This window comes from Oncorhynchus gorbuscha, linkage group LG04 (genome assembly GCF_021184085.1).
Source record: "Oncorhynchus gorbuscha isolate QuinsamMale2020 ecotype Even-year linkage group LG04, OgorEven_v1.0, whole genome shotgun sequence".
NCBI lineage: Eukaryota > Metazoa > Chordata > Actinopteri > Salmoniformes > Salmonidae > Oncorhynchus > Oncorhynchus gorbuscha.
The window spans coordinates 21753189-21766338 of record NC_060176.1 but is presented as its reverse complement, the minus strand read 5'-3'; the positions used below and the strand labels follow the sequence as shown (position 1 = coordinate 21766338).

At 37.1% G+C, this 13150-nt stretch overlaps 7 non-coding genes across 7 annotated transcripts; all 7 read right to left on the bottom strand.

The window, feature by feature from the left end:
- Nucleotides 1-1335: 1335 nt before the first annotated feature.
- Nucleotides 1336-1408, bottom strand: trnaf-gaa. Its single transcript has one exon. It is a non-coding gene; the product is annotated as a tRNA-Phe (tRNA).
- A 1450-nt stretch (nucleotides 1409-2858) lies between these two features.
- Nucleotides 2859-2931, bottom strand: trnaf-gaa. Its single transcript has one exon. It is a non-coding gene; the product is annotated as a tRNA-Phe (tRNA).
- A 1971-nt stretch (nucleotides 2932-4902) lies between these two features.
- Nucleotides 4903-4975, bottom strand: trnaf-gaa. Its single transcript has one exon. It is a non-coding gene; the product is annotated as a tRNA-Phe (tRNA).
- Nucleotides 4976-6439: 1464 nt separating this feature from the next.
- trnaf-gaa lies at nucleotides 6440-6512 on the bottom strand. Its single transcript has one exon. It is a non-coding gene; the product is annotated as a tRNA-Phe (tRNA).
- Nucleotides 6513-8485: 1973 nt separating this feature from the next.
- Nucleotides 8486-8558, bottom strand: trnaf-gaa. The gene has a single exon. It is a non-coding gene; the product is annotated as a tRNA-Phe (tRNA).
- A 1973-nt stretch (nucleotides 8559-10531) lies between these two features.
- Nucleotides 10532-10604, bottom strand: trnaf-gaa. The gene has a single exon. It is a non-coding gene; the product is annotated as a tRNA-Phe (tRNA).
- Nucleotides 10605-12573: 1969 nt separating this feature from the next.
- Nucleotides 12574-12646, bottom strand: trnaf-gaa. The gene has a single exon. It is a non-coding gene; the product is annotated as a tRNA-Phe (tRNA).
- Nucleotides 12647-13150: the final 504 nt, after the last annotated feature.

Below are 13150 nucleotides of genomic sequence, written 5' to 3'. Positions count from 1 at the left end.
ATGTAAAACATAGCAGAGGATGGTTTCGATCCATCGACCTCTGGGTTATGGGCCCAGCACCTTCCGCTGCGCCACTCTGCTATCTGGTAGTAGTTGGAGGGGATGTAGCCTTTGTAACGCAGTAAAATCTTTGAAATTGTTGTATGTTGCGTTTATATTATTATTCAGTGTAGTTTATACAATGGAGCATTCAAAGACTGACATTAATAGATCAAAATGTGATTAGAGCACATTAGAACACACACAAGCATAAGTAAGTGCATGTGTATTCAATATCAACAGCTAGCTAGCTGAAGCGGTGGTGAAGTAATTTCAAAGTATCTCATTTTAGCTAGCTGGGTGTGACAAAACAAAGGCCTAATATAAAATCACACAATAATTTCAGCCTAGTATGGAAATATTGGGGCTGACAGATTATTTTGATGATAATGTGACAAACTATTCCGAATATCTGTCAAGGAGAGCAGGAAATGTGGAAACAAATATGCTTGAAGGAAATGAGACTCCTTCACTCAAGCATCATTTATGCAAATGACATTTAGGCTACAAGGGATTAATCACAAATTAAATGTGTAAAGTAGTACAAATACATGTACAGTAGCTAGTTGTGCTAGACATTTTATCGATAAAAGGATATGTAGCATATTGTTTTTAAATATTTGCATGCTTTTCTCCTCCCAGTAAAAAACAGCTGATTCAAAGGGGTGTAGCGGATCTCAAAACTCTTCTGCGAAGGACTCAGGTAGGATACTCTTGTGCTTCCTCTCTGGGAGAAGGCTCCTCTGTTGGCCTTTTCTCAATTAGATTTGCTCAAGGCCTGCGTCCTCTCTTCTATGTCCTCTCTCGCCTTCTATTGAAAAAGTTAAAATTACATTTACAGTGTTGGATCCCAAAATAAATGTGTAATGTCATTAAAACAAATTGAGTCAGACGTGAAAGACAAATTGGAATTCGTAGCATATCATACGTTTAGCAAAATCTTAACATATTGTACATTTTGCCAATTTGTAGTGTATTGTACGTTTTGGAAATTCTTAACATCATACAAATTGTAATTCATATCATATGAAATGGATGATGGACATTCCTAAATAATACATACAAAATTAAATGTAACATATCATTTTAAATGGAGTATCTTTGATATACATACAGAATAATATGAAATGCTCTGAGTATAGGTTGGGTCACGGAGAAAGGATGGAGGAGTTGAGGAGAGTTTAGGGTTTTGTCCAACCCATAATCTCCCAACTAAATGTTCCCTTTGAACCTGTGTTTCCAACCAGCTGCCCCCCATTTTCAGGCCAAATTTAGAAGTCTCGCAAAATGAACACTTGCCGAAACCCGGGATCGAACCAGGGACCTTTAGATCTTCAGTCTAACGCTCTCCCAACTGAGCTATTTCGGCCACCCTGTTAAAAATATTATCTCTCATTCTTTTCTAAAGTGTCTTGTTAGCTGGCTGATTTATTTAGTTGACTTTAGGATATTTTCTATTAATCTTTGGCCACATGTAAAACATAGCAGAGGATGGTTTCGATCCATCGACCTCTGGGTTACCTCTGGGTTATGGGCCCAGCACGCTTCCGCTGCGCCACTCTGCTATCTGGTAGTAGTTGGAGGGGATGTAGCCTTTGTAACGCAGTAAAATCTTTGAAATTGTTGTATGTTGCGTTTATATTATTATTCAGTGTAGTTTATACAATGGAGCATTCAAAGACTGACATTAATAGATCAAAATGTGATTAGAGCACATTAGAACACACACAAGCATAAGTAAGTGCATGTGTATTCAATATCAACAGCTAGCTAGCTGAAGCGGTGGTGAAGTAATTTCAAAGTATCTCATTTTAGCTAGCTGGGTGTGACAAAACAAAGGCCTAATATAAAATCACACAATAATTTCAGCCTAGTATGGAAATATTGGGGCTGACAGATTATTTTGATGATAATGTGACAAACTATTCCGAATATCTGTCAAGGAGAGCAGGAAATGTGGAAACAAATATGCTTGAAGGAAATGAGACTCCTTCACTCAAGCATCATTTATGCAAATGACATTTAGGCTACTAGGGATTAATCACAAATTAAATGTGTAAAGTAGTACAAATACATGTACAGTAGCTAGTTGTGCTAGACATTTTATCGATAAAAGGATATGTAGCATATTGTTTTTAAATATTTGCATGCTTTTCTCCTCCCAGTAAAAAACAGCTGATTCAAAGGGGTGTAGCGGATCTCAAAACTCTTCTGCGAAGGACTCAGGTAGGATACTCTTGTGCTTCCTCTCTGGGAGAAGGCTCCTCTGTTGGCCTTTTCTCAATTAGATTTGCTCAAGGCCTGCGTCCTCTCTTCTATGTCCTCTCTCGCCTTCTATTGAAAAAGTTAAAATTACATTTACAGTGTTGGATCCCAAAATAAATGTGTAATGTCATTAAAACAAATTGAGTCAGACGTGAAAGACAAATTGGAATTCGTAGCATATCATACGTTTAGCAAAATCTTAACATATTGTACATTTTGCCAATTTGTAGTGTATTGTACGTTTTGGAAATTCTTAACATCATACAAATTGTAATTCATATCATATGAAATGGATGATGGACATTCCTAAATAATACATACAAAATTAAATGTAACATATCATTTTAAATGGAGTATCTTTGATATACATACAGAATAATATGAAATGCTCTGAGTATAGGTTGGGTCACGGAGAAAGGATGGAGGAGTTGAGGAGAGTTTAGGGTTTTGTCCAACCCATAATCTCCCAACTAAATGTTCCCTTTGAACCTGTGTTTCCAACCAGCTGCCCCCCATTTTCAGGCCAAATTTAGAAGTCTCGCAAAATGAACACTTGCCGAAACCCGGGATCGAACCAGGGACCTTTAGATCTTCAGTCTAACGCTCTCCCAACTGAGCTATTTCGGCCACCCTGTTAAAAATATTATCTCTCATTCTTTTCTAAAGTGTCTTGTTAGCTGGCTGATTTATTTAGTTGACTTTAGGATATTTTCTATTAATCTTTCTCGAACAGCGCATGACAAATGCTCCCACATGGATGGAATAATCCGTCCTTTTCCAAACTGCTAGAAGACAATGCTTCCACCTGCTGGTGACAAACTCACACATACGTTTAGTTATTATTAGGCGAACCTTTACGTGATTACATGTACGAAAAGGAGCCTCAGTTGATCTGGAGTCATCTTGCTAACAGACACAGGCTCTCAATGTGTAATGGAAGTTCAAGAACTGCTCAGATAAAATGACCTGTTATTTCATCCATTGTCCATGAGAGGGTGGTTGTGTTTACCCTTCAGGATGATGCAATATTAACGTGGTCTAAAACTCAACCATTCTATTAGTGGTCTAACTCAACCATTCTATTAGTTATAGTTTATGTATAAGTTATCTTATTGCTTACAAACACCATATTAACACATTATTTGAAAACAAAGTTTCCTTTTATTTTGTGAATTGATAACTGAATGTAGGTATCATTTCTATTGCATAAAGGCTTTTAGAAATATTTTTAATTTGTGGTTTACCTTCGCTGAATTGGCCACATGTAAAACATAGCAGAGGATGGTTTCGATCCATCGACCTCTGGGTTATGGGCCCAGCACGCTTCCGCTGCGCCACTCTGCTATCTGGTAGTAGTTGGAGGGGATGTAGCCTTTGTAACGCAGTAAAATCTTTGAAATTGTTGTATGTTGCGTTTATATTATTATTCAGTGTAGTTTATACAATGGAGCATTCAAAGACTGACATTAATAGATCAAAATGTGATTAGAGCACATTAGAACACACACAAGCATAAGTAAGTGCATGTGTATTCAATATCAACAGCTAGCTAGCTGAAGCGGTGGTGAAGTAATTTCAAAGTATCTCATTTTAGCTAGCTGGGTGTGACAAAACAAAGGCCTAATATAAAATCACACAATAATTTCAGCCTAGTATGGAAATATTGGGGCTGACAGATTATTTTGATGATAATGTGACAAACTATTCCGAATATCTGTCAAGGAGAGCAGGAAATGTGGAAACAAATATGCTTGAAGGAAATGAGACTCCTTCACTCAAGCATCATTTATGCAAATGACATTTAGGCTACAAGGGATTAATCACAAATTAAATGTGTAAAGTAGTACAAATACATGTACAGTAGCTAGTTGTGCTAGACATTTTATCGATAAAAGGATATGTAGCATATTGTTTTTAAATATTTGCATGCTTTTCTCCTCCCAGTAAAAAACAGCTGATTCAAAGGGGTGTAGCGGATCTCAAAACTCTTCTGCGAAGGACTCAGGTAGGATACTCTTGTGCTTCCTCTCTGGGAGAAGGCTCCTCTGTTGGCCTTTTCTCAATTAGATTTGCTCAAGGCCTGCGTCCTCTCTTCTATGTCCTCTCTCGCCTTCTATTGAAAAAGTTAAAATTACATTTACAGTGTTGGATCCCAAAATAAATGTGTAATGTCATTAAAACAAATTGAGTCAGACGTGAAAGACAAATTGGAATTCGTAGCATATCATACGTTTAGCAAAATCTTAACATATTGTACATTTTGCCAATTTGTAGTGTATTGTACGTTTTGGAAATTCTTAACATCATACAAATTGTAATTCATATCATATGAAATGGATGATGGACATTCCTAAATAATACATACAAAATTAAATGTAACATATCATTTTAAATGGAGTATCTTTGATATACATACAGAATAATATGAAATGCTCTGAGTATAGGTTGGGTCACGGAGAAAGGATGGAGGAGTTGAGGAGAGTTTAGGGTTTTGTCCAACCCATAATCTCCCAACTAAATGTTCCCTTTGAACCTGTGTTTCCAACCAGCTGCCCCCCATTTTCAGGCCAAATTTAGAAGTCTCGCAAAATGAACACTTGCCGAAACCCGGGATCGAACCAGGGACCTTTAGATCTTCAGTCTAACGCTCTCCCAACTGAGCTATTTCGGCCACCCTGTTAAAAATATTATCTCTCATTCTTTTCTAAAGTGTCTTGTTAGCTGGCTGATTTATTTAGTTGACTTTAGGATATTTTCTATTAATCTTTGCCGCATCAAATGCCACATGGATGGAATACACATGTAAAACATAGCAGAGGATGGTTTCGATCCATCGACCTCTGGGTTATGGGCCCAGCACGCTTCCGCTGCGCCACTCTGCTATCTGGTAGTAGTTGGAGGGGATGTAGCCTTTGTAACGCAGTAAAATCTTTGAAATTGTTGTATGTTGCGTTTATATTATTATTCAGTGTAGTTTATACAATGGAGCATTCAAAGACTGACATTAATAGATCAAAATGTGATTAGAGCACATTAGAACACACACAAGCATAAGTAAGTGCATGTGTATTCAATATCAACAGCTAGCTAGCTGAAGCGGTGGTGAAGTAATTTCAAAGTATCTCATTTTAGCTAGCTGGGTGTGACAAAACAAAGGCCTAATATAAAATCACACAATAATTTCAGCCTAGTATGGAAATATTGGGGCTGACAGATTATTTTGATGATAATGTGACAAACTATTCCGAATATCTGTCAAGGAGAGCAGGAAATGTGGAAACAAATATGCTTGAAGAAATGAGACTCCTTCACTCAAGCATCATTTATGCAAATGACATTTAGGCTACAAGGGATTAATCACAAATTAAATGTGTAAAGTAGTACAAATACATGTACAGTAGCTAGTTGTGCTAGACATTTTATCGATAAAAGGATATGTAGCATATTGTTTTTAAATATTTGCATGCTTTTCTCCTCCCAGTAAAAAACAGCTGATTCAAAGGGGTGTAGCGGATCTCAAAACTCTTCTGCGAAGGACTCAGGTAGGATACTCTTGTGCTTCCTCTCTGGGAGAAGGCTCCTCTGTTGGCCTTTTCTCAATTAGATTTGCTCAAGGCCTGCGTCCTCTCTTCTATGTCCTCTCTCGCCTTCTATTGAAAAAGTTAAAATTACATTTACAGTGTTGGATCCCAAAATAAATGTGTAATGTCATTAAAACAAATTGAGTCAGACGTGAAAGACAAATTGGAATTCGTAGCATATCATACGTTTAGCAAAATCTTAACATATTGTACATTTTGCCAATTTGTAGTGTATTGTACGTTTTGGAAATTCTTAACATCATACAAATTGTAATTCATATCATATGAAATGGATGATGGACATTCCTAAATAATACATACAAAATTAAATGTAACATATCATTTTAAATGGAGTATCTTTGATATACATACAGAATAATATGAAATGCTCTGAGTATAGGTTGGGTCACGGAGAAAGGATGGAGGAGTTGAGGAGAGTTTAGGGTTTTGTCCAACCCATAATCTCCCAACTAAATGTTCCCTTTGAACCTGTGTTTCCAACCAGCTGCCCCCCATTTTCAGGCCAAATTTAGAAGTCTCGCAGAATGAACACTTGCCGAAACCCGGGATCGAACCAGGGACCTTTAGATCTTCAGTCTAACGCTCTCCCAACTGAGCTATTTCGGCCACCCTGTTAAAAATATTATCTCTCATTCTTTTCTAAAGTGTCTTGTTAGCTGGCTGATTTATTTAGTTGACTTTAGGATATTTTCTATTAATCTTTCTCGAACAGCGCATGACAAATGCTCCCACATGGATGGAATAATCACGTCCTTTTCCAAACTGCTAGAAGACAATGCTTCCACCTGCTGGTGACAAACTCACACATACGTTTAGTTATTATTAGGCGAACCTTTACGTGATTACATGTACGAAAAGGAGCCTCAGTTGATCTGGAGTCATCTTGCTAACAGACACAGGCTCTCAATGTGTAATGGAAGTTCAAGAACTGCTCAGATAAAATGACCTGTTATTTCATCCATTGTCCATGAGAGGGTGGTTGTGTTTACCCTTCAGGATGATGCAATATTAACGTGGTCTAAAACTCAACCATTCTATTAGTGGTCTAACTCAACCATTCTATTAGTTATAGTTTATGTATAAGTTATCTTATTGCTTACAAACACCATATTAACACATTATTTGAAAACAAAGTTTCCTTTTATTTTGTGAATTGATAACTGAATGTAGGTATCATTTCTATTGCATAAAGGCTTTTAGAAATATTTTTAATTTGTGGTTTACCTTCGCTGAATTGGCCACATGTAAAACATAGCAGAGGATGGTTTCGATCCATCGACCTCTGGGTTATGGGCCCAGCACGCTTCCGCTGCGCCACTCTGCTATCTGGTAGTAGTTGGAGGGGATGTAGCCTTTGTAACGCAGTAAAATCTTTGAAATTGTTGTATGTTGCGTTTATATTATTATTCAGTGTAGTTTATACAATGGAGCATTCAAAGACTGACATTAATAGATCAAAATGTGATTAGAGCACATTAGAACACACACAAGCATAAGTAAGTGCATGTGTATTCAATATCAACAGCTAGCTAGCTGAAGCGGTGGTGAAGTAATTTCAAAGTATCTCATTTTAGCTAGCTGGGTGTGACAAAACAAAGGCCTAATATAAAATCACACAATAATTTCAGCCTAGTATGGAAATATTGGGGCTGACAGATTATTTTGATGATAATGTGACAAACTATTCCGAATATCTGTCAAGGAGAGCAGGAAATGTGGAAACAAATATGCTTGAAGGAAATGAGACTCCTTCACTCAAGCATCATTTATGCAAATGACATTTAGGCTACAAGGGATTAATCACAAATTAAATGTGTAAAGTAGTACAAATACATGTACAGTAGCTAGTTGTGCTAGACATTTTATCGATAAAAGGATATGTAGCATATTGTTTTTAAATATTTGCATGCTTTTCTCCTCCCAGTAAAAAACAGCTGATTCAAAGGGGTGTAGCGGATCTCAAAACTCTTCTGCGAAGGACTCAGGTAGGATACTCTTGTGCTTCCTCTCTGGGAGAAGGCTCCTCTGTTGGCCTTTTCTCAATTAGATTTGCTCAAGGCCTGCGTCCTCTCTTCTATGTCCTCTCTCGCCTTCTATTGAAAAAGTTAAAATTACATTTACAGTGTTGGATCCCAAAATAAATGTGTAATGTCATTAAAACAAATTGAGTCAGACGTGAAAGACAAATTGGAATTCGTAGCATATCATACGTTTAGCAAAATCTTAACATATTGTACATTTTGCCAATTTGTAGTGTATTGTACGTTTTGGAAATTCTTAACATCATACAAATTGTAATTCATATCATATGAAATGGATGATGGACATTCCTAAATAATACATACAAAATTAAATGTAACATATCATTTTAAATGGAGTATCTTTGATATACATACAGAATAATATGAAATGCTCTGAGTATAGGTTGGGTCACGGAGAAAGGATGGAGGAGTTGAGGAGAGTTTAGGGTTTTGTCCAACCCATAATCTCCCAACTAAATGTTCCCTTTGAACCTGTGTTTCCAACCAGCTGCCCCCCCATTTTCAGGCCAAATTTAGAAGTCTCGCAAAATGAACACTTGCCGAAACCCGGGATCGAACCAGGGACCTTTAGATCTTCAGTCTAACGCTCTCCCAACTGAGCTATTTCGGCCACCCTGTTAAAAATATTATCTCTCATTCTTTTCTAAAGTGTCTTGTTAGCTGGCTGATTTATTTAGTTGACTTTAGGATATTTTCTATTAATCTTTCTCGAACAGCGCATGACAAATGCTCCCACATGGATGGAATAATCACGTCCTTTTCCAAACTGCTAGAAGACAATGCTTCCACCTGCTGGTGACAAACTCACACATACGTTTAGTTATTATTAGGCGAACCTTTACGTGATTACATGTACGAAAAGGAGCCTCAGTTGATCTGGAGTCATCTTGCTAACAGACACAGGCTCTCAATGTGTAATGGAAGTTCAAGAACTGCTCAGATAAAATGACCTGTTATTTCATCCATTGTCCATGAGAGGGTGGTTGTGTTTACCCTTCAGGATGATGCAATATTAACGTGGTCTAAAACTCAACCATTCTATTAGTGGTCTAACTCAACCATTCTATTAGTTATAGTTTATGTATAAGTTATCTTATTGCTTACAAACACCATATTAACACATTATTTGAAAACAAAGTTTCCTTTTATTTTGTGAATTGATAACTGAATGTAGGTATCATTTCTATTGCATAAAGGCTTTTAGAAATATTTTTAATTTGTGGTTTACCTTCGCTGAATTGGCCACATGTAAAACATAGCAGAGGATGGTTTCGATCCATCGACCTCTGGGTTATGGGCCCAGCACGCTTCCGCTGCGCCACTCTGCTATCTGGTAGTAGTTGGAGGGGATGTAGCCTTTGTAACGCAGTAAAATCTTTGAAATTGTTGTATGTTGCGTTTATATTATTATTCAGTGTAGTTTATACAATGGAGCATTCAAAGACTGACATTAATAGATCAAAATGTGATTAGAGCACATTAGAACACACACAAGCATAAGTAAGTGCATGTGTATTCAATATCAACAGCTAGCTAGCTGAAGCGGTGGTGAAGTAATTTCAAAGTATCTCATTTTAGCTAGCTGGGTGTGACAAAACAAAGGCCTAATATAAAATCACACAATAATTTCAGCCTAGTATGGAAATATTGGGGCTGACAGATTATTTTGATGATAATGTGACAAACTATTCCGAATATCTGTCAAGGAGAGCAGGAAATGTGGAAACAAATATGCTTGAAGGAAATGAGACTCCTTCACTCAAGCATCATTTATGCAAATGACATTTAGGCTACAAGGGATTAATCACAAATTAAATGTGTAAAGTAGTACAAATACATGTACAGTAGCTAGTTGTGCTAGACATTTTATCGATAAAAGGATATGTAGCATATTGTTTTTAAATATTTGCATGCTTTTCTCCTCCCAGTAAAAAACAGCTGATTCAAAGGGGTGTAGCGGATCTCAAAACTCTTCTGCGAAGGACTCAGGTAGGATACTCTTGTGCTTCCTCTCTGGGAGAAGGCTCCTCTGTTGGCCTTTTCTCAATTAGATTTGCTCAAGGCCTGCGTCCTCTCTTCTATGTCCTCTCTCGCCTTCTATTGAAAAAGTTAAAATTACATTTACAGTGTTGGATCCCAAAATAAATGTGTAATGTCATTAAAACAAATTGAGTCAGACGTGAAAGACAAATTGGAATTCGTAGCATATCATACGTTTAGCAAAATCTTAACATATTGTACATTTTGCCAATTTGTAGTGTATTGTACGTTTTGGAAATTCTTAACATCATACAAATTGTAATTCATATCATATGAAATGGATGATGGACATTCCTAAATAATACATACAAAATTAAATGTAACATATCATTTTAAATGGAGTATCTTTGATATACATACAGAATAATATGAAATGCTCTGAGTATAGGTTGGGTCACGGAGAAAGGATGGAGGAGTTGAGGAGAGTTTAGGGTTTTGTCCAACCCATAATCTCCCAACTAAATGTTCCCTTTGAACCTGTGTTTCCAACCAGCTGCCCCCCCATTTTCAGGCCAAATTTAGAAGTCTCGCAAAATGAACACTTGCCGAAACCCGGGATCGAACCAGGGACCTTTAGATCTTCAGTCTAACGCTCTCCCAACTGAGCTATTTCGGCCACCCTGTTAAAAATATTATCTCTCATTCTTTTCTAAAGTGTCTTGTTAGCTGGCTGATTTATTTAGTTGACTTTAGGATATTTTCTATTAATCTTTCTCGAACAGCGCATGACAAATGCTCCCACATGGATGGAATAATCACGTCCTTTTCCAAACTGCTAGAAGACAATGCTTCCACCTGCTGGTGACAAACTCACACATACGTTTAGTTATTATTAGGCGAACCTTTACGTGATTACATGTACGAAAAGGAGCCTCAGTTGATCTGGAGTCATCTTGCTAACAGACACAGGCTCTCAATGTGTAATGGAAGTTCAAGAACTGCTCAGATAAAATGACCTGTTATTTCATCCATTGTCCATGAGAGGGTGGTTGTGTTTACCCTTCAGGATGATGCAATATTAACGTGGTCTAAAACTCAACCATTCTATTAGTGGTCTAACTCAACCATTCTATTAGTTATAGTTTATGTATAAGTTATCTTATTGCTTACAAACACCATATTAACACATTATTTGAAAACAAAGTTTCCTTTTATTTTGTGAATTGATAACTGAATGTAGGTATCATTTCTATTGCATAAAGGCTTTTAGAAATATTTTTAATTTGTGGTTTACCTTCGCTGAATTGGCCACATGTAAAACATAGCAGAGGATGGTTTCGATCCATCGACCTCTGGGTTATGGGCCCAGCACGCTTCCGCTGCGCCACTCTGCTATCTGGTAGTAGTTGGAGGGGATGTAGCCTTTGTAACGCAGTAAAATCTTTGAAATTGTTGTATGTTGCGTTTATATTATTATTCAGTGTAGTTTATACAATGGAGCATTCAAAGACTGACATTAATAGATCAAAATGTGATTAGAGCACATTAGAACACACACAAGCATAAGTAAGTGCATGTGTATTCAATATCAACAGCTAGCTAGCTGAAGCGGTGGTGAAGTAATTTCAAAGTATCTCATTTTAGCTAGCTGGGTGTGACAAAACAAAGGCCTAATATAAAATCACACAATAATTTCAGCCTAGTATGGAAATATTGGGGCTGACAGATTATTTTGATGATAATGTGACAAACTATTCCGAATATCTGTCAAGGAGAGCAGGAAATGTGGAAACAAATATGCTTGAAGGAAATGAGACTCCTTCACTCAAGCATCATTTATGCAAATGACATTTAGGCTACAAGGGATTAATCACAAATTAAATGTGTAAAGTAGTACAAATACATGTACAGTAGCTAGTTGTGCTAGACATTTTATCGATAAAAGGATATGTAGCATATTGTTTTTAAATATTTGCATGCTTTTCTCCTCCCAGTAAAAAACAGCTGATTCAAAGGGGTGTAGCGGATCTCAAAACTCTTCTGCGAAGGACTCAGGTAGGATACTCTTGTGCTTCCTCTCTGGGAGAAGGCTCCTCTGTTGGCCTTTTCTCAATTAGATTTGCTCAAGGCCTGCGTCCTCTCTTCTATGTCCTCTCTCGCCTTCTATTGTGTTAAAATTACATTTACAGTGTTGGATCCCAAAATAAATGTGTAATGTCATTAAAACAAATTGAGTCAGACGTGAAAGACAAATTGGAATTCGTAGCATATCATACGTTTAGCAAAATCTTAACATATTGTACATTTTGCCAATTTGTAGTGTATTGTACGTTTTGGAAATTCTTAACATCATACAAATTGTAATTCATATCATATGAAATGGATGATGGACATTCCTAAATAATACATACAAAATTAAATGTAACATATCATTTTAAATGGAGTATCTTTGATATACATACAGAATAATATGAAATGCTCTGAGTATAGGTTGGGTCACGGAGAAAGGATGGAGGAGTTGAGGAGAGTTTAGGGTTTTGTCCAACCCATAATCTCCCAACTAAATGTTCCCTTTGAACCTGTGTTTCCAACCAGCTGCCCCCCCATTTTCAGGCCAAATTTAGAAGTCTCGCAAAATGAACACTTGCCGAAACCCGGGATCGAACCAGGGACCTTTAGATCTTCAGTCTAACGCTCTCCCAACTGAGCTATTTCGGCCACCCTGTTAAAAATATTATCTCTCATTCTTTTCTAAAGTGTCTTGTTAGCTGGCTGATTTATTTAGTTGACTTTAGGATATTTTCTATTAATCTTTCTCGAACAGCGCATGACAAATGCTCCCACATGGATGGAATAATCACGTCCTTTTCCAAACTGCTAGAAGACAATGCTTCCACCTGCTGGTGACAAACTCACACATACGTTTAGTTATTATTAGGCGAACCTTTACGTGATTACATGTACGAAAAGGAGCCTCAGTTGATCTGGAGTCATCTTGCTAACAGACACAGGCTCTCAATGTGTAATGGAAGTTCAAGAACTGCTCAGATAAAATGACCTGTTATTTCATCCATTGTCCATGAGAGGGTGGTTGTGTTTACCCTTCAGGATGATGCAATATTAACGTGGTCTAAAACTCAACCATTCTATTAGTGGTCTAACTCAACCATTCTATTAGTTATAGTTTATGTATAAGTTATCTTATTGCTTACAAACACCATA